This window comes from Lepisosteus oculatus, chromosome 2 (genome assembly GCF_040954835.1).
Source record: "Lepisosteus oculatus isolate fLepOcu1 chromosome 2, fLepOcu1.hap2, whole genome shotgun sequence".
Lineage (NCBI taxonomy): Eukaryota > Metazoa > Chordata > Actinopteri > Semionotiformes > Lepisosteidae > Lepisosteus > Lepisosteus oculatus.
In genome coordinates, this window is record NC_090697.1 from 55,067,334 (window position 1) to 55,094,687 (window position 27,354).

General features: G+C 37.4%; 1 protein-coding gene across 17 annotated transcripts in view; it reads left to right on the forward strand.

Moving 5' to 3' along the window:
• Positions 1-27,354, forward strand: part of afdna (afadin, adherens junction formation factor a) — a 172,223-nt gene that overhangs the window by 339 nt on the left and 144,530 nt on the right. The gene's annotated exons all lie outside the window — the stretch shown is intronic.

Sequence of the window (27,354 nt, forward strand, 5' to 3'; positions counted from 1 at the left end):
GTCCCCGGACCTGGCGGGAGTCGCAGGCCTCATCGGGATAAATCCCTGCGGGCAGAAGGATTAAGTTGGGATAGGGTGTGAGATAAAGAGAGGCCGACTGACGGATTGCGACGATCAGTCTAATACCTGTAGTTCGTAAATTGCGTGATGTCGTAAAAATCATAGGTAGTCCAGGGAGATGATTTATTAATTTATTTTTGTTAGCCCCAGCTAAGGCACGGGAGCACCAGCACCGAACAAGTGCATGTAACTGCGGAGATTATTATACAAGCTCTCGCTTCTAGGTTACTACAATCACGGTCGTTATCTGCCTGTTTGGATTTGAGGACGTTGCAATCCAGTATGTCAGTATTTACATTTAACCATTTATTGACCAACCCGTTGCCCTTAAACGCCTAGTTCTTGCGGGGCAGTGCACAAAAAGCCGACCGTACTCACCAAGCCTGCGAACTGACAAAATTCTGTTCGGCTGAGTGTTGCGCTGTTCTGTTTGAGCGTCTAGTTTCTGGGTTTTTTTTCCAAGCCTCAAGGGGAGGAGAATTTGGTGCTTTGGCTTTAAAGAATGTGACACGTTTCTCTCCCATATTTTTTTTTCTTTTTAAAAAGTTAACAAGGCTACCAAGATTGGAACTAAAGTAAACATATCGGCTGCTCTTGGTACGACCAGGGGATGTTGTATGCTGACAGGTTTGCAAAGTCTGTCCTAAAACCGCTGAGAAAAAGGTGGCACTGGCTGTGGTGCTCTGATGTGTTTACTGCTGATGGACAGTGCCATAAAGGGTCGCCACTAACCAGTTGGCGACATTGGCTATATATAGTTTCGGACTCCTGTGTATGTGCCTGCGGTGCTTAAAACATCGAGACCTAAATGTCCAGTATTGCCTTATACTAGGATTAGGTCCTGGATATGTGTGAGATGCCATTTAGGCGCGCATCAATTAAAGAAATGGGGGTGGGGGTCCGTCAGATTATTCAGCAGGAAGACGTGCAGCTTGCTTTGTGTAACTGCTCAGCTCTGACCCTCTCTGGGGGCTGCTTTTGTTATTCGATTTGTGAGGCAGTTCTCTGCAGTTACTACGGAGGATTGTAATTCAGTTGTAGTCGATTTGAAAAGTCGCAGGTAACTGCTTCATGCGGTATTATGTAGCAATGTCAGATTTTCTTCCCAAACTCTTTTTGCGGTAATTGTCGCTTCATTTGATGTTATTCTTTACCACTCACAAGAAACCAATGCATATACGGTGTTCCTTGGGCGTGTGTTGTCTGTTTTCCTAATGGAATGGACGCTTTTAAAGTGAAAACGAAAAAAATATACAGTAGTATCTTTTTATATACAATTTATCGAATTCGGAGATACGTTTCAAATCCGTCTTTGTAATTGATTGTTTAGATTCAGGGTTATTTGAAGAGATTTTTCAACGAAACTTGCAAACAGTAATTACAGGTACAGTATGTGGTTTAATGAGTCAAAAAATGGAGTTATAAACTTTTTGCAAAGGCGCATTGTTCTTGGAAGTAACTTAATTTGCTTTCCAAAAGCAGCAGTATGCTTGTATTCTGTGTAATATCTTTGATGTGTTTTAAACTAATGAATGGACGCACAATTTTAGGCCCTTTGAGTATATTTGCTCTCATATCAATATTATAAATAAAAAAGTAGAACGAACAGCTTAAAGTTATTCAATTACATTAATTGAATTAGGGGGTCACAGTCAGGAACTGAAATTTGGGGAACGAAGATGTGTGTAAATGTAGAAGACAGTGGTAATGGGAGACCACATGCTATTTTATGTATAATTTAGTTTGATGTTCATTCCTAGTTCTGGAGGGCTGCTTATCTTCTGATTTTCACTCTACCCTGGACTCTTATTGATTTTATTGAATCAATTGTTCTCTTAATTAGTCTATATTACTTCTGTTTCCAGGTCTTTATGCATTAAGGATTATAAATTACTTATAAAAGCAGGTGGACTGAGGCCTTCCAGAACCAAGAGAATCGCTGCAAAGGGATCACAGCAGATTCTTGTGCAGGATTATTTTCTGTGAGCTTTATTTACTTTAAGATGACATTTTATCAATTAAGAAACTGAGTTAGCTGTTAGTATATATTTAGATGTCAGGTACATTTAATTTTAATCGGGGCGTGTTCAGAGCCATTACTAATTTGCAGATGAAAAGCTGAAGCAACATTTTTTTAAGACTAGTGTACTTTGCAAATGTGTTTTTCAAAATGGACTCTTTAGGTGTATGACGTATATTACTTTTATGTCAGTTGTGGAGTTTTTCCATTATACCAAAAGTTATCCATGTCCCTGCTATTTTGGGGAGTATCTTTTTTCAAGCACTTCATTCCATGAACAGATATCAGCCCCATAATGAAAGAATTTAACCAGAACACATCACTTACAGTTCCTTAAAAATCCCTGTTGTTAAGGCTTGTATAGTCAGCTTGGTGAGGACAGGAAAATGCCAAGGACATGTCACTGTTGTTCGTTTTCATTTGTTTCAAACCACTAGTGATTGCAGAAGGCATATTTTGCCTTTTTTACTTATTAAAGGGTGTCTTTTCTCATCAAATGTACTTTAATGGAATATTCCCATTTGTAGACATATTTCTGGGTTATTTTGAAACTGTTTTGCTGTATCTGGACTGCATCAGTGCTGGTTAAGTGTCGATTTAAGTAGGAGATGTGAAACCTCCTGATAAGATAAGATCACTTATACAGTTTCTTGCATTAAGAATTTATTTTTGCATACCCCAGGTTGCTCTCCATGAAACACTGATAACACTCTAAGACTGTAGCATGGTAATGGCAGTGCTTGTGATCCCTAAAGTGTTATTACCCTATTATTAATACATGCAATCTTTAAGATTACTCATTAATGCATGTAGTCTTTGATTGAGATTCACCCACCAATATTTTTTTATACACACCCACACAGTCTGCACTTGCCAACCGATGTCTCTATTGAAGTTCTCAGCAATGACCCCTCTACCCACGTGGGGAGAGTGCGGAAGTTCAGACGTGCTTCTCCTGTTTGCCCTCCGGTCAAGCCTGTCATCTTTGCACAATACGCACTGTGTCAAGTGATGTCTTGGAGGTTCTGCAGAGCTGGGGGAGTGCAATATCCTTCACTGAAGCTGCCACAAAGGCAAGCACTTGGGAAGTTCTGGATTGTTGCTGTTTCCGTAGGAGCTAAAAGAGAGCCCTGGCCAACCTATTCCAATCCATTCCCCGGTGGCACTGATCCAACGAGTGCTACCACTTGGTGAATATTCAACATTAGTGAAGTGGTCAGGTTCGAAACCATGATGTCTTATTCACAGGGCTCAACCTTTGTTTTATGGATCAAGCTACTGAGGAGATAATGGCTACCATTTTTGTTAATCATTTTAATTGTTTTCTTCTTCACAGTGTGAGTCCTATGAGAGGCAGTGTTGAAAAGTTGTTCTAGAAGTTGTTGCCTGTCTTGGCTATCACTGTGGAGGGGGTTTGTTATTTTTGAAGGCTAACCAACAATATTGAAGTGACAGTCCTCGTCCGCCATTTCTATTATTGTTAGCGATACGTAGTGATAATCTTTTGCGTGAAAGACGTGGGAAGGTTCTTTGTGTTCTGATAGCTGTCTCACCCAGGGGGTCCCAGTAGTAATCCTCCAGGACCACCTGTGCTGGTTTTCATTCCACTTGAGCTTACATATATAATTAAAAATGGTCTTTGAACTTATAAGCTGTTTGTTAGGAATATTAACAAGTTTTTGTTTCAACTGAAAAGTTGGGGATTTAATTTTACTGGTGAAATGTGATAGTTACATTGTGGAATCTCAACTTACTTAAATGCTGAAAACAGTTGAATAGTTAAAATGAATCCTGTTATTTATTCAGTTAGTTAAGCGTTCAGTTGTTAACCCGAGAAATCGACTGGAACAAGCACCAACTGGTGTGTAGACTCCAGGATCAGGATTGTGGACACCTTGTCTAACCTTTCTGTTTGGAAAAGACGGTCCTGTGGATTGCAGGCTGTGAAAAGACTAGGAGCTGTACTGCCATTAAAACATCAAAATCTAAGAAATAACTAATTAAATAATTTACGCATATATATTCTTTTATGTAATGGGTTTAAACAGATCAAAATTTCCACATAACTACCTCAGGTAATTCTTGTGAGAAGTTCATGGTAACCTCAAACTTCTGAGCCACATAGTGGACTGTGTATGAGGGCACCTAGATTCTTCTTTTACATTCTGGTCTGAATGAGTACAAAGTCACAGACAAACAGCCTAGAGGTCTTTAGTGCTTGTGTATAATTAATTTAAGTAATTATATTCTATTCAATTAGTTTGAATAGATCAAATCTTCCCCATATCTAAAGCATATAACTCTTTGGAGAGGTTGATAACTCTTAGTCTGTGTCTCCTGACGGACTGGAGTTGTGCAAGTCTTCACTGGCTGGTTTAACAAGGAAGGTGACAGAACTGATGAATTGGCAATTAAGAACAGTTTAAAACCTATAGAACAAATAGCATGTACAATAGCTTGTCTTGAATAAGGATAATTAGAAATACTGTAGATCAAAATCTTAAGATAAATGTCTCCAGAGCCATATGTTACATGACTTTTTTATGAAATAACATGTAAAGGTGAGGATAGAAAGCTCCAGATTGTATGTTTTGTTTTTAAGCTGGTAAACATGCTGTATCTCTGCATGGAATTTTGGGCTACTGCAAAAATTCAGCTTTACAAATTTCAGTACGTTCCTGTGAACATTCTTAAAGACGGTTATAAGGAGGGAGCATGTCCTGGCACTATAAAATTCAATGGAAACAAGTGGCATCTTGATGACAATATGAAAACAATCAAGAGAGATCAGGTACAACTCAGTGGAGGCGTGGTGTGTTCCTATCCAGCATTTTAAGTGAATTAAAGAAAATAATTTAATGCATGTCTTTTGAGGGACACCTGTGATAAATGTTTAATATTTACACAACTAGTTGTCAACACTGACATTGAAACCTCTCCACACTGAAAGTTTGTCAGTCATGAGAATATTAGAACACAAAGCCTAAAACAAGCTAAAATGACACATATTGTAATTACATATATAGACATGGTGTCTCCTGTTATGCAGAATATTTCGTTGACCAGTGTTGGGACCAGTGTGCTGCTAATAATTTAGTTCTTTGACTCACCTATAAGGCTTTACATGGCTTGGCACCTCAATACCTGTCTGAACTTTTATCGCCCTACTCCCCACCTCGCAACCTCCGCTCTTCAAATTCTGCCCTCCTTACTGTCCCCCAAGCCCGTCTACATTGAATGGGCGACAGGGCCTTCTCCTGCTATGCCCCCAAGCTCTGGAACTCTTTGCCCAAGGATATTAGAGAGTCACCTTCTCTAAACTCCTTCAAATCCAGACTCAAAATCTTCTTCTTCAGAAAAGCTTTTACTTAACTGGTTCCATTCTTCACCCCCCTGCTCTTCTTAACACCACCTTCCACGGTCTCCTCTATTGTTATTGTTGTATTGTTGTAATTATGAGAAGCCACCTTTAAAAGCGCTATATAAAATAAAGTTTATTATTATTATTAATATTATTATTATTATTGTTGTTATTATTATTATTGTTGTTATTATTATTATTATTATTATAGTTTTCTAAAATTCCTTTGAGATTTTATATTTCAAGCTGATTTTTTCTTTATACGTTCTCTACTTTTTACCCCTCTGCCTCTTATCACCCAATTACCCTCATAATTAATCAGTTCTACTGATTTTTTTGCTGTACAAAGGGATGCAAATTTCACGGTCTTCAGTTGCTTTAAATGAATTTTGAGAGAGGATGTTAATGTGTAACCCAATCCAAATGAAAGCTGTGTAAAAACTGTCTGTTTGGATTGGGCATCACTATAAGCCTGAAGAGATCTCTATGTAGTCAAGAGGTCTGCAGCCCGAAGGTTCATTAACCCAACTCTAGTCTTGAAAGGTATTTTATTTAAAGCCGTCTTGATACCTTGGTTATTTAGGCATTAATTTTTTGGATCAGATGCAAACCAGGATTCTAAGATCCCACTGGCTTTAACTCGATTCACAAGAAGTTGGTTTGCATTTTCCTAGTGTTATGTTCTAGAGTGAAAAACCTCTTTGGCACCCCGTCCAAGTTCATAGAATTTACCATCACTTTAAAATATGAAATTATGAAGACCATTTGGCCCCATCCTCAGTTTAATTAAGCCTTACTTTTGTTTCTCTCTGAAGTGAATGTTGTGCCCGCCCTGTATGGCTTTAACATCGGTGGTTACTCTTTCCTGAGGTTGTAGATTTTACTCGTCCTTTGTGTGGACTTCGGTTCAGTTGGCCTTGGCTAATGTGTCTGACTGGTGAGGTGACCACCTGTTTGCACGGAACAGAAACTTCTATTGTATGTGCTTTCTTTTTTTTTTCTTTTGTTTTTCGTTAAGGTGACTCAACCTCTTCTACTGACAACACAAGTACTATGTAGTTCCACTGTGACAGTGACTCAGTAAGTTTGGGAAAGTGAGTCATGTGCAAATTATTTTTCAGCCTAGCCTGCACCCATCCCAATCAAGGGGTCAAGATTAGTGAAATGTTTAGTATGGCAAACACAGCTATTCATTTTTTCCCCCAGTTTTGGCAAATAACAGATGATTTGCTAGCCTTTGACTTTTCATTTTAAATTGGCATTGATTTTGGAATAAGACAAAGCTTTTACCTCAAATTTCTGAGTCAATAGTGGCTTGTGATTGAGGGGACCTGGATTCTTCTCTTTAAGTTCTGACCTGAAAAAAGAGTACAAAGCCACAACCAAACAGCCGAGAGGTCTTTAGTGTCTGTGTATTGTCTATCATTAAACATGACAAATGAGTCATACTGTTTGTGGATGTACATTTGATCTGGTAGGAAGTGTTTAGATTTTTATTTTAAGGTTTTGGCTGGACATCAAAGTGAAGACAGTCACTCCAGGTACATGATCAACCTCACATCAGATAAGGAGTGAGCTTTTCCATTCTGAAGTGGTTTCCTACAGGCTTGTGATTGAAAACTAGGTAAGGCATGGCATACATTTAGGAGTTGCTTAACTTTTATTTTGAAGTGTTACTTCAACACATCTCTGTTTCATATTAGGCTTCTCCACACGGTAGTGTGCATGGTAGGTACTTTCTGTGCTTTTTTGGCTTATTCATAAAGCTGTGCTATGAGAATAGTTTCTTGAACTGAGGTGTTTTGCAAGTCCTACATGTTAAAAAATCAATTTCCAATGCAGAGGACCTGACGGTATGTGAGTGTGGAGAGGGTGTTCTTCATACATAATGGGTGCTGTGTAGCATGGTACTTATTCTGTCTCTGTGATAGCCTTGCTGGAACTTGGGATCTTCAGAAAAAGCAGTGCTCGTCTCGTGAGGTCATGAGGTACACCAAGAGGCTTGATGAAACAACGTCTTGGAAGGTGACTGTCAAGAGTGTGGGTCCCACTGCCTGTTTGACCCACTGCCTTCCCTCCTCTAGACTCTCAGAGTGAGAGATAATAGACTAAAGCAGTGGTTCTCAAACTTTTTGGACCAAGTACCACCCCTAATCCAACCAAAGCATCCAAGTACCACCTACGAGTCATCATCTCATAGGAACCCCAGAAATTCTCAATGACCAACATGAGCGCGCGTGCACACACACTCACACATACATATAATAAATATTATAATAATAAACTTATTTGATATAGCACCTTTAAAGGTGGCTTCTCAAAGTGTTTTACAGAAAAAAAACATTAACAACAACTAATAAAAAAGCACCATTTCAGTGAGAGGGGTGAGCTTGTTTAGTTAAGCAAAGCAGATGTGAATTAATTTTTCGAGCCTTGATACAACAGAGTCTAACAGATATTAAATCGTCAGGCATTTTCTTGATGGCAAAGGTCTCGCGGTGGATGTGATAATGCGTACATTAATTTCTGGAGCAACCTATCTAATTCGTGTAACTACACTGTTATGTCGGCTTGTCATTGCTCTAGCGCCGTCTGTACAAACTCAGACGCATTTTATCCAGTCGAGGCCATTCTCTTCAATAAATTCATCCAGAAGCTGAAATATGTGCTCTCCTGTAGTTCCTGTTGGTAGATGTTTACAGAACAGAAAGTCTTCATGGGACATGCCCTCAAACTCGTATCTAACGTAAACGAGCAAATTGGCCAAATCGACTACAGACTCATCTAATTGCAGTGAAAAACATCTGCTCATCTTAACGCGCTCTATCAGTGTACTTTTGATATAATCCTTCATTTCAATAATTCTATGAATGACTGTGTCTTTCAGGGGGAGGGGGGTAGCAGGTCGAGCTGTTTAGCAGCTTTTTCTCTACACATAATACGTGTCAGCTCTTTTGCCAACAGTAAATAAAATAAGGTTCTTCAAAAATAGTGTAGCTTACCTGCTTTAGCAATCCGCAAGCTTGCATTTTTCCACGTTTCCGTTTTTATTTCCGTATTTATTTAAAGTTTTTATTTCATGCGCATGGGAGCGAAACACAGAGACGCTCGGTGTATTTTTCTCAAATTAGAACAGTTCTTAAATATTTTTCTGTTATCATGCTTTCGTGTGCTCACAAGATTACCTGCGTTTGTAGCACGTATTTCTATGCATTCCTGTGTTTACAACGTTGGCATTGTTCCAAAATCACGCACATTCTCCTTTCTCCCTATTTGCTGGAGATACAGTAGCTTTTTTTAAATACAATTGGTCACTTGCATCCGTAGCACGCATTCCTATAGAGTGGTATAGAATTACAGAGTATCTCTTGTGTCCACTGAACTAATAGCGCGCACTGTATCGTAGTACGTAGGCTACATATTCGACACGTATTAAAATACAAAATATGAAAACCCGTCCCGATTTTTCAGCGCACACGACACAGTTCCGTGGTCACTTGGCCTACCACTTGGCGGCACTCCCTGTGCCACTGCCGGTACACGTACCACAGTTTGAGAACCACTGGACTACAGAGACTGAGGAACAGTTTATAGCACCAGGCATCTTTTTTCTAGGAATATGAGCTGATAAGCTTTTATGCATCAGTTTTTCGAGTTTCATTCTTGACAAGAAACAGAGCGGCGGAGCAAGTTATTGGATTTGTCAAAGTACCAATTTTCATGTGTCCCTCACTGTTTTTACTGTTTGTTCAAGTGTGATTCTGTTCTGTTGTTAACATTTTCAGGGGTTAGTCTTTAACTGTTAAAGCAAAAGCAAAAAAACTGTTAAGTAACACACTTTACAAGATGTGAATATTCAGATTTACCTAACAAGTTTAAATAGACAAACCAATCCACTGTGTGCTGGATAAGTGTCTGTTTTTATTAAATGAATTAAATTAATATGTAGTATCAAACCCTGTTATGAGTTTACTTTTTTTATAATTTGTTCATAGGTTAACATTTTCAACAGTACTGATGGCACATTCTAAGACTGCCTTGGGTCCTGCTTGTGCTACTCTTATGTGCTGCCTCAGCAATATATGCGGTAGTTAATTTTACCTATAATGGGAAAAATAGCACAGACCTGAGTCCATTTGCAATCTGGAAAGGACTAGCGGCATTTTAGGATAAACTCCGATTGTGCATTTAAAAGCCTCTGAAGAACTTTGTCAAAAGCAGATTTAAATTCATTTCCTGCCTTGTGTCTTCTTTAAATTGAATGTTGAAACTGTTAGAGAACTATCTTATTTTAATTAAAATGTTGGATGTATGGTATTATTTCGGGTATTTTTTCTCTAGAAAAAAACATTTAACATATAAAGTCTTGTATTCAGCACTTCTGTATCATCCTCTAAATCCAATTCATTTTTTATTTTTTGAAGTGACACAACACAAATTAAATCGTTTCCTCTTGCTGGCACCCATATAAATGCCTGAATTGCGTGTCTTCACGTATGTGGTAACTAGTCAGTACAACAAAGAGAAGATTGGAATGCAGATGTGCAGGTTTCCTTTCTTGGGTTTCACTCTAGTAAACCTAAGCAGGGATAATGCCTAGTTCTGGCATCAGCTACCCTAGCATTTGAATGGGGTGCAGTTTCCTGTTAATTAATGAGAAGACAGCAAGTTTTACTGGGGTAAGTTCATGGTCAATTTCAGGTTTTATTCCGTCACTGTCATGTTTTTAATTTTTTGTAGCCTTGCCTTATCAAGTCCCTGAAGCTAAGCAAGGCATAGTCTAGGATGCCTGACTTCCAAACAAAGCCAGGATGGGGATGTAAGTGGTGTTGGTGGACCAGTTGGTGGCACTCTTCCATCCGGACCAAAATTTCCAATGCAGTGCCCCATTATGGTGACAGGGTACACTGTGCAGTGTAGAAGATGCTGTCCTCTTGATGAGACATTAACCTGATATCCTAAAGACTTGGTCACTGATAATCCCATGGCACTGATATTCATCTTTGTTTACCATTAGAGTTCAGCTCTCTGCTGGACAGCCACCTGTCTCTTTGAAACATATATTCCAACTGTCTCTTCTCTTTCATGCCACTTTCCCGTGTATGGAAAATGTAACCAGTTTGAGTTCATGGGAGCTCTGTACTACTCTTCAGTTTGGGAGTTGTTTCTTAGAGAATTCTGGGGTTGCAGTTGCAGTCAGTTGATGACAAAGCTATCTGTGGATTATAGAGCCAAACTTGTGTTCCTAGTGGAGATCGTTACTCCTAGCTAAATTATTTTATTTGTCAGCAGTGTGGGGGGTCAGGGCTTTGGACTCAGAACTGGAATGTTGTGAAAGCAGACCATTATATACACTTGAGCGAGGTTCTTTACTCATATTATTACAGTAAAATAAACACATGTATAAATGGGTACAAATAGAGCTGTTAAATCATTCCTGCTTAAAATGTGCATGCCTCATATTGCCTCTCATTATATCCTGGTCTGCTCGGTACACAGTAGTGAGCATTCCACGTTACTTAGAGCACATCTGTTCAGTGTTTTCCGTGACCAGGTGATGAGGGGAAGAAAATGATGTCCCATTTCATGGTGCTACAGAGCTATTAAATAGATTAGGCCCTGCTGTCTAGTAGCTGTGACAAGTAGAAAAGCAGGACAGGTTTACTACAGTAAACATTGGAGCTGCCTATAATGATCATGCATGATGAGTTGTCTTTAGAAAAGTGCTTGATGGAGCAATTTGACTCTTCCATTGAAAAATAGCAGCTGAAAATGTGCATAACCATTTGTAGAAATAAAAGTTAAAAAGCTCTATGCTAACCACTATTATAGTGGTATTTTTGATATTTTAGTTTTTTTTGTGAGCTTCTGTAGTGCAGACCCTGTGAAGTTATGTTTGCTTAATTGGAGGCACTAAATTAACATTTCTGACTGGTAATCGGAAGTCCCATAACAGGAGAAAAGTGTCAGAATTAAAAGTAGTTTCATTCAGCAAGCCACTGAAAACCTTTAGCTTGTTAGGGTTAAGAAACCATGTTTCTAGAAACCAGGACATTTGTTTCAGTGTGGAGCTGGATTAAACTTTCATAAGCTTGATCAAGGAATGTTTTAGCCTTGACTGATCAGAAGAGACATTCTTGAAGATACTAGTTGATAATGTGACTATGCAGGACTGCCACTTCTACAGGAGCTGATTTGGACTGCTGACAATTTTTTTCTATATGTGCTGAAATGCTGTGACCTTCAAGAAGACAAATGGATTGAAGACGGATGAATGGATGCTGGAAGGTTACTTTGTTTAAAACAAAAGCTTTAGTACTTGAAACGATACATAATACAAGCATTTGGGAAATTATTTCTTCTGTTAGCTGTCTAGCTTATGTTGGGTGGCCCCCATTCTTATTGCACTGCATCATGCAGAGGTGCTTTCTTGTCTCTCAGTCACTGCACAAAAATTCCTTTGTTTTTGTGCAAAAGAAAATAATTCACTGATAGGACAAATCTCTGAGTAAGGCAATGCCAAAGCATTTTGTTGAGCCTTGACCTGTCAGTCTCCATTAATCTTGAAAGAGGCACCAGTAGTTACTGTGGGATTCTCTGCACATGCATCAGACTTCATTTACTGCCTTTCCTCTTAGCAGACTGCGACGCAGAAGCACCAGACTTGCTCATTGGTTTTAGGCCTCATCACATGAAATGTGTAAATACATATACCTTAGCTCATGACCTGAAAGCTCTTTATGAATTAATGATGCACAAACTTATTTGTATATTTTGTTTTCTTTATTTAACCTCAGTACAGCTGATAACATTTTCTACTTAACTGTTTTTTAACTATCTTGTGTTAAGCAGTATGATCAATAGTGCTTATCTGTTTATTAAGGGTTAACAGGCTGGCTGTTCAGACCTGCTCTAATCTCCCCTTGCCCACCTCCACACAAGAGCATAAGTTATAAACAAGAGGCCTAGAGACCCATATGGCTTGTTTGGTTGCTTGTATCTAAATAAGCTGAGGAACTAATCCAGCAATTTCTTGAAGGTATCAGTACCTTGCCAGGGTATTGGCCTCCACAACTTGGCTCTTTAGCTAGTTCAAGACTATCCAACACAATAAGTGTTTCCTGTTCTTGGTATTATATGCAATACCATGTCATTTTCTATTGTGTCTTCTTGTGTGTGTTTTTCTGTTATGTAGTAGTCCATTGGATTAATTGCTTTTGAGGATTTTACATACTTGAATCAGGTTTCCTTTAGTCTTCTCTGTTCAAGACTAAAAAGGTTCAGTTTCTTCACTTTGATCAGATTCCAGAACAGCAATGTATAATTTTTTTGTATATTTTTTGTAAATTATATCAATATATAATTTCAATATCTGCAGAATATTTTACCTTAAATACTTCAGATTTAGGGACATGACCCTTTTGTGGCATCGTCAGACCTTGGGATGTTTTTTGTGCCTTTTTGTTTAATTAACTGCAGATGAGTAATTGGTCTGTTGCTCCTGGATATTAAAATGCTAAACCTCTTCACATCTACATAATTTCTGTTAAGTACTTGACCACTTCCTTTCAAATTAACTGTAGTTTGTGATCTGATTTGGGTGTACACGTGCATGGAGCCTGGGAGTTTTCACTTTTTTTTCCTCTGCTTTTTAAATTGATTGAGTTGCTCTGAGAAGGGCTTTTATTTGTTGATCTGGTCTGAGTTTTAATTTGTTTTGATGTTCAGCTCCTACAGTATGTAAGTGTGTGCATAACACTCAGTGTATACCTTTGCTATAGGCTTGGTGCCTCTTTCTGCTTCAGGAGTCCAGGTGTGTTTCAGGTACAAGCCCCTTCTCAGCCACTTTGAGAAAGGTACTGTGCCTCCTGCAGTTCTGTCTCCATGTTGAAATAAAAAACCGAGATCCTGTGGTAAGTGACTCCAGAGTTGTAGCCATTCATGTATAATTCAACCCAACCGTTAGTTGCTTTTTCTTTGAGAAAAACTTCTTACTTTATTATTCTGTGTATTTGTTTCTGTGTTATGCTGACTGATGAATATTGTATAAGGTTTAAAGGCTATATGTAGAAACAGAACTAAAGATAATTAAAATGTCTGTTATGTAGTAAGGCCCAGTTTAATTTGTGGGTAATCTAGAACGTGTGATTAACCTGGTTTTCGGTCAGTCCTTCAGGTACCCATTAAGCCACTCCAAAGAGCCACTGATTTAAAGAATAATTAAATTTCCACAACAACTGCCTTTGTATCAGCTGTTGCTTGATGAAAATATTTCCCAGTGAAAAACATTCTAAAATCTTCAACATTTTCCTATGGTTATTCCCTACAATTTGCTGCAAGAAAAACAAGTTGAATGTTTTCTGCTCTGACTTTTAACTTTTAAAAGGACAATTCATTTTATTTCCTTTATCATCTGAACCATTATGTTAGAATTAAAAAAACATTTTTTTTAGTTCTTTCAGTTAAATTTTAAAGTTGTAAATAGTTTTATTTAATAGAAATTTCTGATTCAAAACTTTTTTTGTAGCAGAAAGTAAAATGTACTGTAGATGTGTATCCCTAAATGCTACAGTCCACTATAACCTGTGTTGTGTCTATGGAGAAAGTTACGTGCTCTTTAGTCTGCTTAACGCTATAGAAACCAGGATTAGGTCTGGCCGGTGAGCTGCTGCTTTCTTTCAGCAGAGCAACTTGTACCCTTTTCTGAAATTACACAACATTAAAACACTACAATGCCTCATAAATGTATGTATAATGATTACATTTAATTGCTGTGAAGACACTTAATTAATTTCAGGTTTGGCCGAAGAAAAGAAAATTTTACATGACCAGTAGTTACAAGCCTTAGACAAGGCACTTGTACAATGATGGCGGTGACAAGCTGAGAGATACTCACAGTGCTTTGAAAATAGTGTTTCACAGAAACCCGATCATTTAAACACAAAAGAAAGGCGAGGGATGCTTTGCAAAACAAATGCCATGGGAAAAATCTTTTAAATTTACAGAGTTTAGCTGAGATTGCTACTGTTGTGAGTTTCGATGTCTTGCACTGTAAGAACAAGAGTGAATTACACTGGAAGAATTGCAGTACATAATCTGATATTAAGGTGTTAAAAATAAAGGAAATGGGTGATTTTTGTAAGAATTGCAGAAATTTACAAAATCTCTGAAATGGTCTGAGGAGTCCAAATCTGAATATTTTGGATTGAAATGCTTCCACTTTATTTGGAAAAGAGCTGGTGAACATTATGTTGCAGAATGTTTATAGCTAACTGTGAAACAAGATTGGATCCGAGACCATTTGGATACGACTCAGCCTTTGGGGTTGGAAACTTTATAAGAATAGGAGGCATCCTAACCAAGGAAAGGGACAAACAAATACTCTGGCAGTTCCATCTGGTAAACCTCTTTAAAATAGGAATACATTTTGAATGATTATCCCAAATATAGTGTAAATATAGTTTGTATGTAAATTACTTTACATATTCAAACATTTGCACAATCCTGTATTATATGCGTGCATTTACAATATTTATACCTTGTATGTATGAGCATATAGAAAAAAACTGTGGATTGTCTGTAATTGTCTCTTATTATTCAGAAATGTTTATAATAAAAAGTAATAGCTATTACTTCATTGAAGTGTCTTGATTGACTGGATTTAGTGTTAGAATTACCCATTAATTTTGCAGGTCCTTGATTCCTCAAATAAAAAACATGTTTTTTTTTTCCACAGCAGGAGACTGTAACTAGCACAGAGATTTAGCATTCAGGTCATAGGTCTGCAAAGCTGTATCTACTTACCACACATCTGAAAAGAAAAGCCTAGACTTTATTCTTTTTATCTTTCCTGCTCCCATATTTCAAGGAAAAAAGATTATGTGCCATAAACTCTGACCTTAATCACATGGGGCCCAGCTCATGATGTCTAAACACAAAACACTAGTATGTTAATTCAGCTATATCTTAGAAAAAGGGTTTACTTTCTGATTGGTACATTTGAGTAGATAATGCCTGTGTTAAAGTCTTCTTTTTTTTAGGTTTTGTTAAATTGCACAATGATTTGTCTATACCCAAGTTAGAGTATTATTGTATGGAGGAAAGGAAAGACATTTTTTAAGTGGAAAGTATAATAGAATGGCATTATTTTTTTATGTACAATGCTCTTGGTTACCTTGATAATACATTTTCTGTAATCTAAAGTCTCTAAACAGTTCCAATTTCTAAACTTCAGTTATCAGAGTTCTTACTGAAGTTACTCATGCATCTGATGTCTTTGATTAAAAAGAAAAAGAAATTAGAAGGTTAGCAAGAGTGAAGCAGTTGTTTAAATATGATGGTACCACTTTTTGGTATGTGTGGAAATTGAGAGGTTAGAATGGTTGTTGCCTGATGAAATTTTTAATAGCCTTGGCAGGGGGTGGAGAAGTAGCTATTAAAAAAAATTAGGCTGTTTTTAAATGGCAGCACACCAGATGTTAGGGTGTGAGATGTATCATGAAAGAGTAATGTTAAAGCAGTCTGTCATTATGACCTCATGCTCCTTGGAAAGGTACAGTAGCTACAGATAAAGTGGGAAGTCTCCTTTTGGGGTGACACTGAAGTCTAGGCTATTTTAAATCTCCATTCAAATCAGGTCTTTGTGTTTGCAGTGCTTCCTAGTTTGTTTCAAATAAGCTTGTACTTAATTGCACCCTCAAATGAGCCAAAAATATAATGAAAGTGTTAATTACATATAAATTTGGCATCTTAAGGTAAGCAGTTTTACAGGCAACTTGAATATCCAATGACTGTAGAGCTGAAAACGGTTAAGAAAAAATCAGATTTAAGGCAAGAGTTCAGGTAAGTAATGTTTTTTTGGAGTCATGTTTAACACAGCTGTGGAGTAAAATAAATTATTCTCAGAAGGTCAATTAATTATGAATAGTTAACTCTTTTGCATTTCCTTGCTACATTTCTTGTGTTTTGTCATAAAATGAGCTAAGAGACCCTTGTGGACTTCTTTTCTTAAGCCCGCTATCAGTTCCTTTCCTACTACAGATGATCATTCGAACATGAATGGGCTCCTGTTTCTAACCCAACCCTATTTTTAGTTAAATCCACCATCATAATAATATATTTCAGTGTATATAATAAGGTAGATGGTACTTGGAATCATCCTGCATTCTACCAAACTGTGCTACAATTTAACTGTTGTGTTGAGATATATATACTTATCAGTCTGTGTAACACTACCTTTTTGAATTGATTTTACAAGACTTGATTTGTGTTCCTGTATTTCAGAAGAGTGAGAACACTGTTTTTGTCCTTATGGCAGTGCATGGTGGCGTTATTCATTTTTTTTGCAAATATTTCTCATTCCTGTGGTTTGTCACGATGACTTGGGTTGAAGGTGATGGTAACAGAGGTGATGTTCAATCTAACATTGTGAAAAGAAAGATTATTTTATTATCCACAAGGAAAGTGCCCTGTCAGTTCAGTTCTTGGTCTTCCTTGGACTACAGAGCAGACCCGATCACACAAGGCCCCTGGGTAGAGCAGCAGATGAGTGCTCTGGGATGGGATGTTTGTATGGCCTGATAGCTAGGGTGCAGATAACACTGGAATGAGGATAGTCTGAGCGGAAAAATCTTGCCCATCGGGACAGTCAATTATTCCAAACACTGAATTGTTTTTGCCAGCCCTCTGTAGTTGATAACAGTTTTAGAAATCATATCCACACTTCAAAAAGCTTCAAGTGCATCTCCACCCTAGAGCCCTTTTCCATACTCACACATATGAAGCTTAAAACGTATCAGTTCCTTCTCCCTCTTTACCCTGGTCATTATTTCAGATGATAGTCACTTAAACTATTTCTGATCAGTACGTACTTGCCTTTTGCTGATTCTGATTTTTATTTATTTCCTTTTTGATCTTTTGTCTGCTTAGGTTTTGAGCTCTTTTTTAAAATTATTATGTGTAAATGGTAAGGATTTTAGGTTAAATCACATTACCAAGTGGTTTTTCAACCTTGCTTAATTAAAGAATAATATTTATTCCGTTTTATTTCTTAGTATCTAAGTTTTTATTTTGATAAGGTGCTGCTCATTGAAAGAAATATAACCAGTACTGTACTTAAAACTTTGTAGTTTGTTGTTTATTTCCTGTTTTAAGTTTCACGTTCTATATTTCTGTTTTATATTTCTTTATTTTTTCTGATCTAGCATTCTAAAATTAAGATATTCTTATAAGAAATGCCAGAATTCAGAAGAGTATTTTTCTAAATTTTGGACACAAATCATAATGCTTGATTTAGGTCTCATATTTGCATATAGTATTTGCAGATTTGGAGGTTATATCTTTTACCTGGGAATGAAATTAAATTTTGATTTCAAAGTTGTTTACCTAATTCAGTTTAGTCTGAAATAGTTTTCTCATATAAGTAGTTTCTTTCATAATTTGTCTCTTCTGTTTCTCTGGTTTTCATGGGGCATAGTGTAATTTTTGTGGTCTTTGGCATCCCACAGTGTGTTTCAGTTGTGTCAGTTTCAATTTGCTTATTTCTTTCCTCACTTTGCCGATTGACAGGACATGCTGGGTATTCTCTTTTAAAACTCGGCAGCTGTTAGTGTTTTGCAGCCTGTTTTTCTTTTAAGTGTTGTAAAGGTTTCAGTTTGCCTGACAGTGGTGTGTTAGCCTGTACTGCACTGCCTGCCCCTTCAGAAGCTCCTTCATCATTAACCTAATTTCCCTACTGATGAAAACTTAGTAATGACCAATGAAGTTGGTGCTGTAAGAAGTATAACATTTATTTTCAGATGTGAACCTTTGAAGTTTGAAATTTCCAAGTGTAATTTGGGTCTTTGCTAGCTGTTAATTTCCATGTTTGGTTTGCACTCTCCAGCAAGGACTGTTTTTTTGCACATTTTGTATTATATTGAAATGTGTGTTGTAAAAAGTGGTGGGTGGAACACTTGATTTCATGTCTTGCCATCGGCAGTAAGGCTGTTCTTGTTTAAGGAGCTGTGTGGCCAACAGCTGCAGAGTTAGTGGATTCAAATCCTCTCCATTTAGGTAGCAATTTATATTTTTAAAAACTATAAAATATGTAGCAGCAAAGTTATTTAAATCAAGGAATACATGAAAATGAGTTTTATTGGCATAGTTTACATTTCCTGGGAGTCATAGCAAAAAGCTTTAAATCTGAGAATTGGAGGCTTTCAAAAGGAGGAAGGTGATCTTATGTTGCAAGGCTTTCTTAGCTCTTTTGGACAATTATCAACTAATGCATGTAATGAGGAGCTGGCCAATATTTTGTGGTTGAATGCACTTTGGCATGTCACTGGAGCAGGGTCAGGAATGGGGTCATTCTCATTATGTCTGACTTGACCAACTCTGTCATGCGTAGTTGTTTCAAAGTTATTTTGTGGATAAACCATAAATCTCAGTCCATTATCACAACATCCATGTATCCATTTAACTTTGTGTCCATTAACACATTGCTATCAGTTTGGCTTTTCTAAAAAGATAAAAATCATTGCTAGGCTTACGTTAAAATAGCCTCTTTCAGATAATGTACCTAATAGTCAAGCCAATTATATGACACGTAACAAGTGGGATAATAGTGCTGACTTTAACTGTGATCTTATTAACCACAGTAGTTTAAGCCCGAGTTTATAACTGTTCTTTCCATGTAGAGTCCTGCATTGTTTCAGGTTGTTTGGTAACTATCCTCTAGGCAAATCAGTATCTGCAGCATTCATCTGCAGAGTGTTAAATTTTTAGTGTTTTGAAAAGAGCTGCAACTACAGTACCATTTAAATTGTCTTTAGTTTGTCAAAGATCTTTTTATCTTAAGTTTTTTTAAAATAAAAAAATGCAAAGCCCACAGAGTTGTCACAGGTGGGAGTGGATTGAGGCGAATGTGGCCAGATTTCAGCTGTGATGTTTATGGCATGGCTTCTGTGTGGAGGCTGGAGGTGGGTTTGCATTAAGGTGTTGTCCTCTGCAGCCCTGCTTTGATTCTTGTAGTAAGAAATGTGTTCCATGTGAACATACTGTACTTTTGACCATTAAACGCTGTTGCAGTGTTCAGAAGTGGTAGTTTTTGGTGTAAGAGCTTAAAAACTACAATTGCTGTGTTGTAGTGGGGGAAATTAAGACTCATTTGAGAGATTTGAGATGGATGAATTTTAAAATGTTTGCATGTACAATATGTAATTAAACCTCTCAATAATCAAAGCAGTGGAAATGACATTCCAAAATTTGTAGGTGGCTCTGTAGAGAACTAAAGTCTGTGTTCAACTAGACTAATCTATGTTGTCATCAGAAATCTTTTCCGTTTTGTAGTGCATTTATTTTTATTAAGACCAAATGCAAAATAATTATTTCTGAATTGCAGATAAAATAGCATATATTGTTCTTTGAAACACTTTAAAATGTTCAATCTTGGCAAGTTCATAAAAACGGTTTTCATGCTTAAAGAAATTATACTTAAATTAGTACTATCTGTACTAATACTATATGATGCATTTGTGAATATTAAGTTAAACCACATGGTATATGCTGGATATTTCCAATATATCCATTTAGAATGCAGGTAGGCTTTTTTTAAGTTGAAACAATTTTATCTTTGTTTTTAAACTAAAGTAATTTGTCTTTCATTATATTAATACTATTTATATATAAATCATATGTATATTTAATTTTTATATTCACTGCTATATACTGGAGACTGTGAAATTCTCTAGTCATCTAGAGAAAAACCTCTTCTGAGCCATATCCTGTGAACAGTGTGTGTTTCACTGGTTTCACTAAAACCATTTCTATTATGTGGAAATAGTGGTGGCCATCTGATTGATGCAACTGAGTGACAATTTATTCACAGGGCTTAACATTTGGCTAGCTTAAAAATTGTCTGGTATTTCAGCACAGTGATGCAGCAGCCACAATGTGAAACAATGCTGCTGTTACTGTGGTATATATTGGGTTTTTTTGTATATCGGGGTCTGTTGTGGTTGAAAAAGACCAAAAAACTGCAATCTTGCCATTGTGGTTTCTTTTTAAAAAAAAAACAGGGTAAATGAATTACTGTGCATTTGCTTAAGGTAAACAGAGAGACCTTGGCAGACCTTGGATCAGATGCCAAAAATAGTGGCCTGTTTTTCTGGGACGGTGCTTACTCTCTGATGCATACAGTGGCATATATATGTTTTAGCAGAAAATGTCACATACATGTCATGCTGGTTCTGCGTTCCTTGGGTGGAGGAACTACTTTTTTTAACTGGGAAAAACTAGTTTCACTTAATAGGAAACATATATCTCTCATTTCCTGCATCTTTAATTTTTTAATGATTTCATACTTTATGTTTAGGCTACCCATACAGTTCTGGATTACGCACAGTACCTGTCTTGACTTTTGTAACATGCCTTTACAACAGTCATTAAAGGTCTGGCTTTATTTCAGTTACACTTGCCTGAATAGGAACGTTTCCAAGTAGTCCATGCTGTAACCAGCGTATCAGAGGTGTCCGTAGGTGTAAACAAAATCTCATTGCTAGGTGACTCTCTCTACTTCTGTTGGCTGAAGCAAATGCCCTATGCAGCATAAAAAGCAGGTGATTGGATATCTTTTTTTATTGCTGTGCAGCCACTCTTCAGTTTTTCTTGTTAGGGTAAAGCTAAATTTTGCTATTACTACTGAATTAACTGAATTTGAATTTGTACTAGCAGTAGTATGCATTCCTGCTTTATTTCTGTGTAACCGGAAAAATCAGTGTTTTTCACTGCTGCTGTTAACCTTTGTTGTCAAAATTTTGCATTTGACAGTTGTCGATTTTACGATCTTGAAAGGGCTTTTTCAAATAAATCACAAATAAAAACCCATCATTACAGAAATGTGATATTATGGAATTGTGAAAACAAGACTTTGTTGGTCTTCCAAAAAGTAGCTTCTGTGAGCAAAGAGTTCTTAAAAAGGGGGTGTAAAGATCACTTAAGATTTTTGAATGGTGTTCTATAAGGAACAATCCGATGGTTGTACAGAGCCATTCTTGTTTTTTCCTTCTTGTTTTTTCAAGCAAACATATTAATCTAAAAGGTTTTCAGCACAAAAACAGAATCTAATCATACAGAAAAAGCGACATGCAGCACAGTCACTTTTTTAACATGCTAAATTGCTTTAACAATTCCTTTTATTGTCGAGTAACCTATTTCTGTTTTATTTGGTGCAATCCTTATGTCACTTCTGTGCACAGCCAGGTTTCCTCTGTTCCCTCTCTATTTTTTATTATGGTCTAATTGCAAGGGCAAATATTTAAAACAGACTCTCTCTTAAGAGTGATTTCATGCTTGTCGGCTATACTGAAAGAACATGTAATTTGTGACACTCGATATTGTGGAATGTGAATGCACAACTTAGCACTGGTAGGAGTTGTTTTAAATGTAGCTCAACCCAGAGCTAAAGGAGTCTCTCGGGTGCTTCATCTGCTCAAGTTGCCTTTATGCCTTGTAAAGTAAGTGTAATATTGGGGTAGGGCCCTATATTTATCTCTTCTCAGCACAAACCATTCCCCTTGTCTGATCAGATTTACCTGACTTTAGAGTCATGTGCAATAGGTCTACTGAAATAGTCAATATTCTGAACTGTATAGGCTTTTGTTCTATAGAAGAGTTAGTTACAGATCGTGTGATCCACGTAACCTGTGGGAGACTGTGTGGCGTGCAGTATGTTTGTGATGTACAATGGATTAGAACCTGGCTTCTGGGCTTCACGGATGGGACATTAGTACCTGAGTAGTTAATAATTAGTACGTTTTTAACCGGAAACAAAAAAAGCTTTTTTGACCATGGCAAATCCTGATATATACCACTAGCCATGCCTTTCCTTACAGTACTAACAGCATTGTTAGAATGTAGGTATGCTTTGTTTTTTAAGTTGAAACAATCTCATCTTTTTTTCAAAATGAAGTCTTTTTATTTTTTATTATAATAGAATTGTATTATTTTTATTGTTTTTTTCCCCCAATTAAGTCATTTCCTGCTATTTGCTGGGGACTGTGAAATACTCTAGTCGACATATTGGAAAAAACCTTTCTGAGCCAAATCCTGCGAACAATGTGGGTTTAACTGGTTTCACTAAAACCATTTCTAATAGTGGTGGCCATCTGATTGATGCAACTTCTGGTCTTCTTCGATTAAGGTGTGCTTATTTGTGTAATCAGACCAGTCTTGTAGCTCGCAGGAACGTACCCACTCATTTCTCAGGGCCTTCATCGTAGCCCACTCTGTACAGTATCATGTTTTACAGCAGAGCTGTTTGGTTGGCAAGCATCCTTTCCCAGCGAGTTGTAGTTGCACTAATAACATATTTACACTTTCAATTTTTCTTTTCATTCCTCTGTAAGACTGTGCTCTATTAATGCTTTTCATTCTGCATTGGCTGATGTTTACTCATCTTAAACTCTGTACTCTGTTCTTTTTCAGAAATGATTGCAAACTTTGCAGTCTTAATGAAAATATTGTGGGAGGGGGGAACATATCAAGTTGATAAAACTGAATTTCGAGGACTCTTTCAATTCTTTCTGCATTAGCCACGAATCCTGTTAAATTTGATTCGCTAAGTCAGCGCCCCTGGGGCGTCAGACTGTCCATATGCCACAGGCGGGGGGGAAGTGTGATAGTGGTAGTGTTCTATGGAAAAATAATAATAAGTGATCTATCAATTTGAGTTATTGAAACATTTTGGGAACATTTCAACCTAAAGCCACCTGTAGAGCAAAAACACAACAGAATCTTTGTGGTTTTTATTGTAAGATAAACAGTACCTTATTTTCCAGCACATTTAAAATGTGTATTAGCCTTTTTTCACAGTTTGTACACAGTCAATGAAATTGAAAATTCCTCAAGACCTTATCCACAACCCCTGTATTATTAAACTGATATATCTGAATTTTTTGTTAGTGGAGTTACTGTTTTTTTGCAGACAGGACATATTTTCTCATTAGTGATAGTGCTCTTGTGTAAAGATTTGAAAACTAGTACAAATTAGAGTTCCTCTGGGAGCAATAAACAGTCTGCTTGCACCGGGCTTCAGTAACAATATTGTGAGTCTAATGCTATCTTGTAACCTTGACTTTCCAATTTATCAGGGCCTTTTTTAAATTGTTAACTGTTTGCTTGGTGATTTGCAGTCTTGTGAAATGATTTATAACTGTTCTCTTGGCGGTTTCCCATGCAGTGGACAGATTTGTCATACTTCTTACTCTGTGCAGGCAAGGAGTATTCAGTGGGGCTACAGTCTTAATCTTTTTTGAGCATTTAGTGCTCATGCTCTTTTGTTGTTCTTTGACTCAAGACAAAGGAACTTTTTTACTTAAGGAACCACTTGCTTCCTGACCAAAAATCTAGTAATAAAAATGGTTCCGTGGTCCCTTCGGCCCATTTTTACTTTCCTGGGGTTGAGTCCTGTTCTGTTATTAATAGCATTTGCCGCTTATTAAGCAAGGGAACTGGTGTTGCAGGTGTCAATAATGATGAGTTTCCAAAGTATGGTGGTCAAACTATTATTTGGTTGTGTTTTCATGTTTGCTCCTGTCTGGATTACTGTTTGGTATGGTGCGCTGGACAAACCTTATAATTAGTCTTAATTTTGAGAAAGCTTGGTTCAATTTGTGCTAGCTGTTTTAGTAAAGTTGTTTGATTTATGAAAGTTAAATTTTAACACAATCTGCTTTTATCAATTCAAAATGAAATTGAACTACAGTGATTGTATTAAGTAGCTGTACATGTGCACTCATTAGCAGGCTTTCTGTAGAGAAGATGGGCTCATGAATGCAGACAACGAAAACTGCTTGTGACAAGTAAGCTCTCACTCCTCCCAAACACAGGAAGAAACTTGACATCACCATCCTGCTTTTCCAGTGAAATCACTCACATGGTGTGCTGCAAAAATATTTTCTTTGAAAAGAGTAACTGTCCTTCCCTAAGGATAGCTCATCCATGGTGGTCACGCCTATAGAGCAATTCTTGACATCCCCCTTTGATCTGTTTAAAAAGTTTAGCTTCTTTTGTCAACTTGAGTCTTCTATGACTGAAATTTCCCACACTGATGGTGAAGCTTGAGGTTAAGGCCCTCTGTAGTTTTGCTGTGGAGAGAGACCTGCCTGAACCCAGCAAACTTTCGTTTTTATCTAATCTTTATCTGTTTCACTTTGGTGCATTTTGTAAAACACTTGATATCGTTCGCACATAACCATTCTGAAGGATATTAATATTTCTGGTGCTGTTCAGACCTGGTTCTCATTTGCTGCCCTTGAAACACCTCCTCTGCAGGTTTTTGTATGCCTTTAGCAACATTTCTGGACCAAGCTGGTACAGTGGTTAAAAGTGTTACCCAGGTGCTCCTGGTTCAAACTTCAGCTCTGCTAATAATCTGTTGCATGTTACCCTGAGCAGCTTGCTTAATCATTCGCATGAGATGAGGACTTGTTGGAGACAACTTTGTAGTTGTTGATTGCATACTACATTCCCAAGTCTCAGGGTTGTTTTAGATAGAAATGTCCTGCCTATTTGACATTTCTGTTATGAACATGTTAATGAATATCATAAATATGACAGATGATAACTGCAAAATGCTCTGTCATGTTTTAAAATAATAATCAGAGCTTATATACAGTTTGTTTTGCCTTTCCCTCTAAATACAAATGATGTTGGGCAAAGGGCACTACTTTGTTGTTCACCACAATGACAACTTTGTGGAGAGCAACCCAGTTTGGACTGCATGTCTATTCCCTGAAACAGCCTTAGTTCCTACTAGGGATCCAGTGATAAAACGATTAAAAAAACCTTGGTAAAAGAGTATTTACTGTTTTTAGAGTATTTACTACTATTGAACAGTTGGTGTTTTAATTAAGATGTTCCAGTGGGGCCTCTGGTTGAGTCTCCACGGGCTTCAGGCTGCCCCCCTGAACTACAGTGCGGTCCGGTACTTGGTTCAGCTAGTTGCCTGTCCTTACCTCCTAATGTGCCCTGCCTGGACAAATAATATTGTGGAGAACATGGAGCAGTCTTTCTCGTTTTTGTTCTCTTCATAGAAGAGTTCAGTCTATGAAATTCAGTGGCAGTAACTAATAATTTGTATAATGGAATGTGAGCTTAGGCTCATGTAAAAAAATATTACTTTGATCCCTTACCGAATTTCCTGTTTTAAAGAGTCGGGCGTTCCAGCCTTGTTCCTCAGACTGTAGCCTTTGAACTCTCAAGTTTGCCGACTGCCTGAGGAGGATTGGTGTCTCTTCACGCTTTCAGCAAACTTAATTGTTAACTCAACATACGTTTATTAATTGGAAGCAATCAGGTTTTTTTATCATGTTTTCTTGTGACTTCAGTTTTGTTGATTTGTTGTTGATTTATTGAGCTTCCACTCATAGCGGGGAATGAATGTTTAGATGTTTAGTCAGCAGTATCTCCTCTTGAACATAGAAATATTAACAGGCTTGGTGGGATGCCTTGCCTTTAGAATTGGGAGGAGATACTTTTCAGTGTGTTTCTATAATGCAGTTTACAGCAGGATTGTTGTGGGTCTATGATTATAGTCCTGTTATAAATCTTTTTACACTCAGGAAGACAAGTCATTTTTTGACGAGATGTTAGGACCTAATGTAAATTCAAGCTGTAGTAGTTCAGGTGGGTAGCTGCGTCAGCATGCGTAGGCTGCAAAGGAACAAGTGATAGGTTTATTCCATGCTGAAAAAAAGAAGAGAGAAAAAACACAACGTTTCGGCCATGGAGCCTTCTCTCCCTCACACCTGAAGAATGCGTTGTAATATTTGCACAAAACAGGCCTGTATGTATTGAATATATGAGGTGATAAAATCTTCTTTTAAGCATGATTATGATCCATCCATTCTATCAACAATTTTTGCATGATTTCAGGGAGTCTGATCTGGTTGGTGTATTTAGTTGGTTGTTTTTGACAAAAACTGTGGGCCTTTTGAAGTTATTGTCTATTAATCTCAGATGGTGCAGGAAGAAGTGGCAGATAGGGGTCAGTCTAGGTCATGGTGTGTGAGCTGGTATGTCTTGTCCTGTGTGAAGTTAAAGCCTGCACTGGAGGGAAAGTATTCTGTAGACAGGAGGAATGTGTCCAGATTAGGGCAGAGCTCCTCTTTCACACTGATGTGCGTGTGTGCGCCTCTGTGTGTATCTCTGTGTGTGGGGTGTGCTGGATTAGAGGCCATCCAGGGTGTGTTCTGTCTTGTACCTGTTGCTTGGATGAATTGGATGAAGTGGTTAGAAAATGGATTAGTGGATGGTTTTGCTTTCTATTTTACATTGCTTTTCCTAAGCTGCGTTGTAGTAATTTTGTAGAATTCATTCTCCACACTTTTTATGAGGTTTGTTTGTCATTGTTCTTGCTGGTGAATACAAAAAAATAACAGTATTTTTTTTTTCTTGTTCCAGAACTTCAACAGTGGGGCCTCACTTATCCAAAACAAACAGCTATATAAACTGTGTTAAAACAATAAGTTTTCCTTTTTGTTTTGGAAGAGAATACTATTTTTAATTAACTTCATTTTAATGAATATGGCCCCCTTCTGTGAATTTTGAAGCTCTCAGTGGTTGACCATTGGACTTCAAGTGAGTTGAATTAAACATTATTGGCATAGTACACTTTAAGATACGTTTCATTTTTCTTGAGTTCAATAAGAGGACTGTCACCCTGCGTTGGAAATAAAATAAAGCCTTGTGACGCCACACCATAATTGTTAATGATGCCCATTTGGAACACCCCGTGACTTATTTTTCCACCATCTGTAGAATGAATTAGACATATGGTTCATGTTTTGCTCCAAAATTGCTTTTCAGGAACTCCTTTAAGAAAAGCCATTTGTTGACTTTAGTCACTGACATGACAAAGGGCAATTGTTTGATC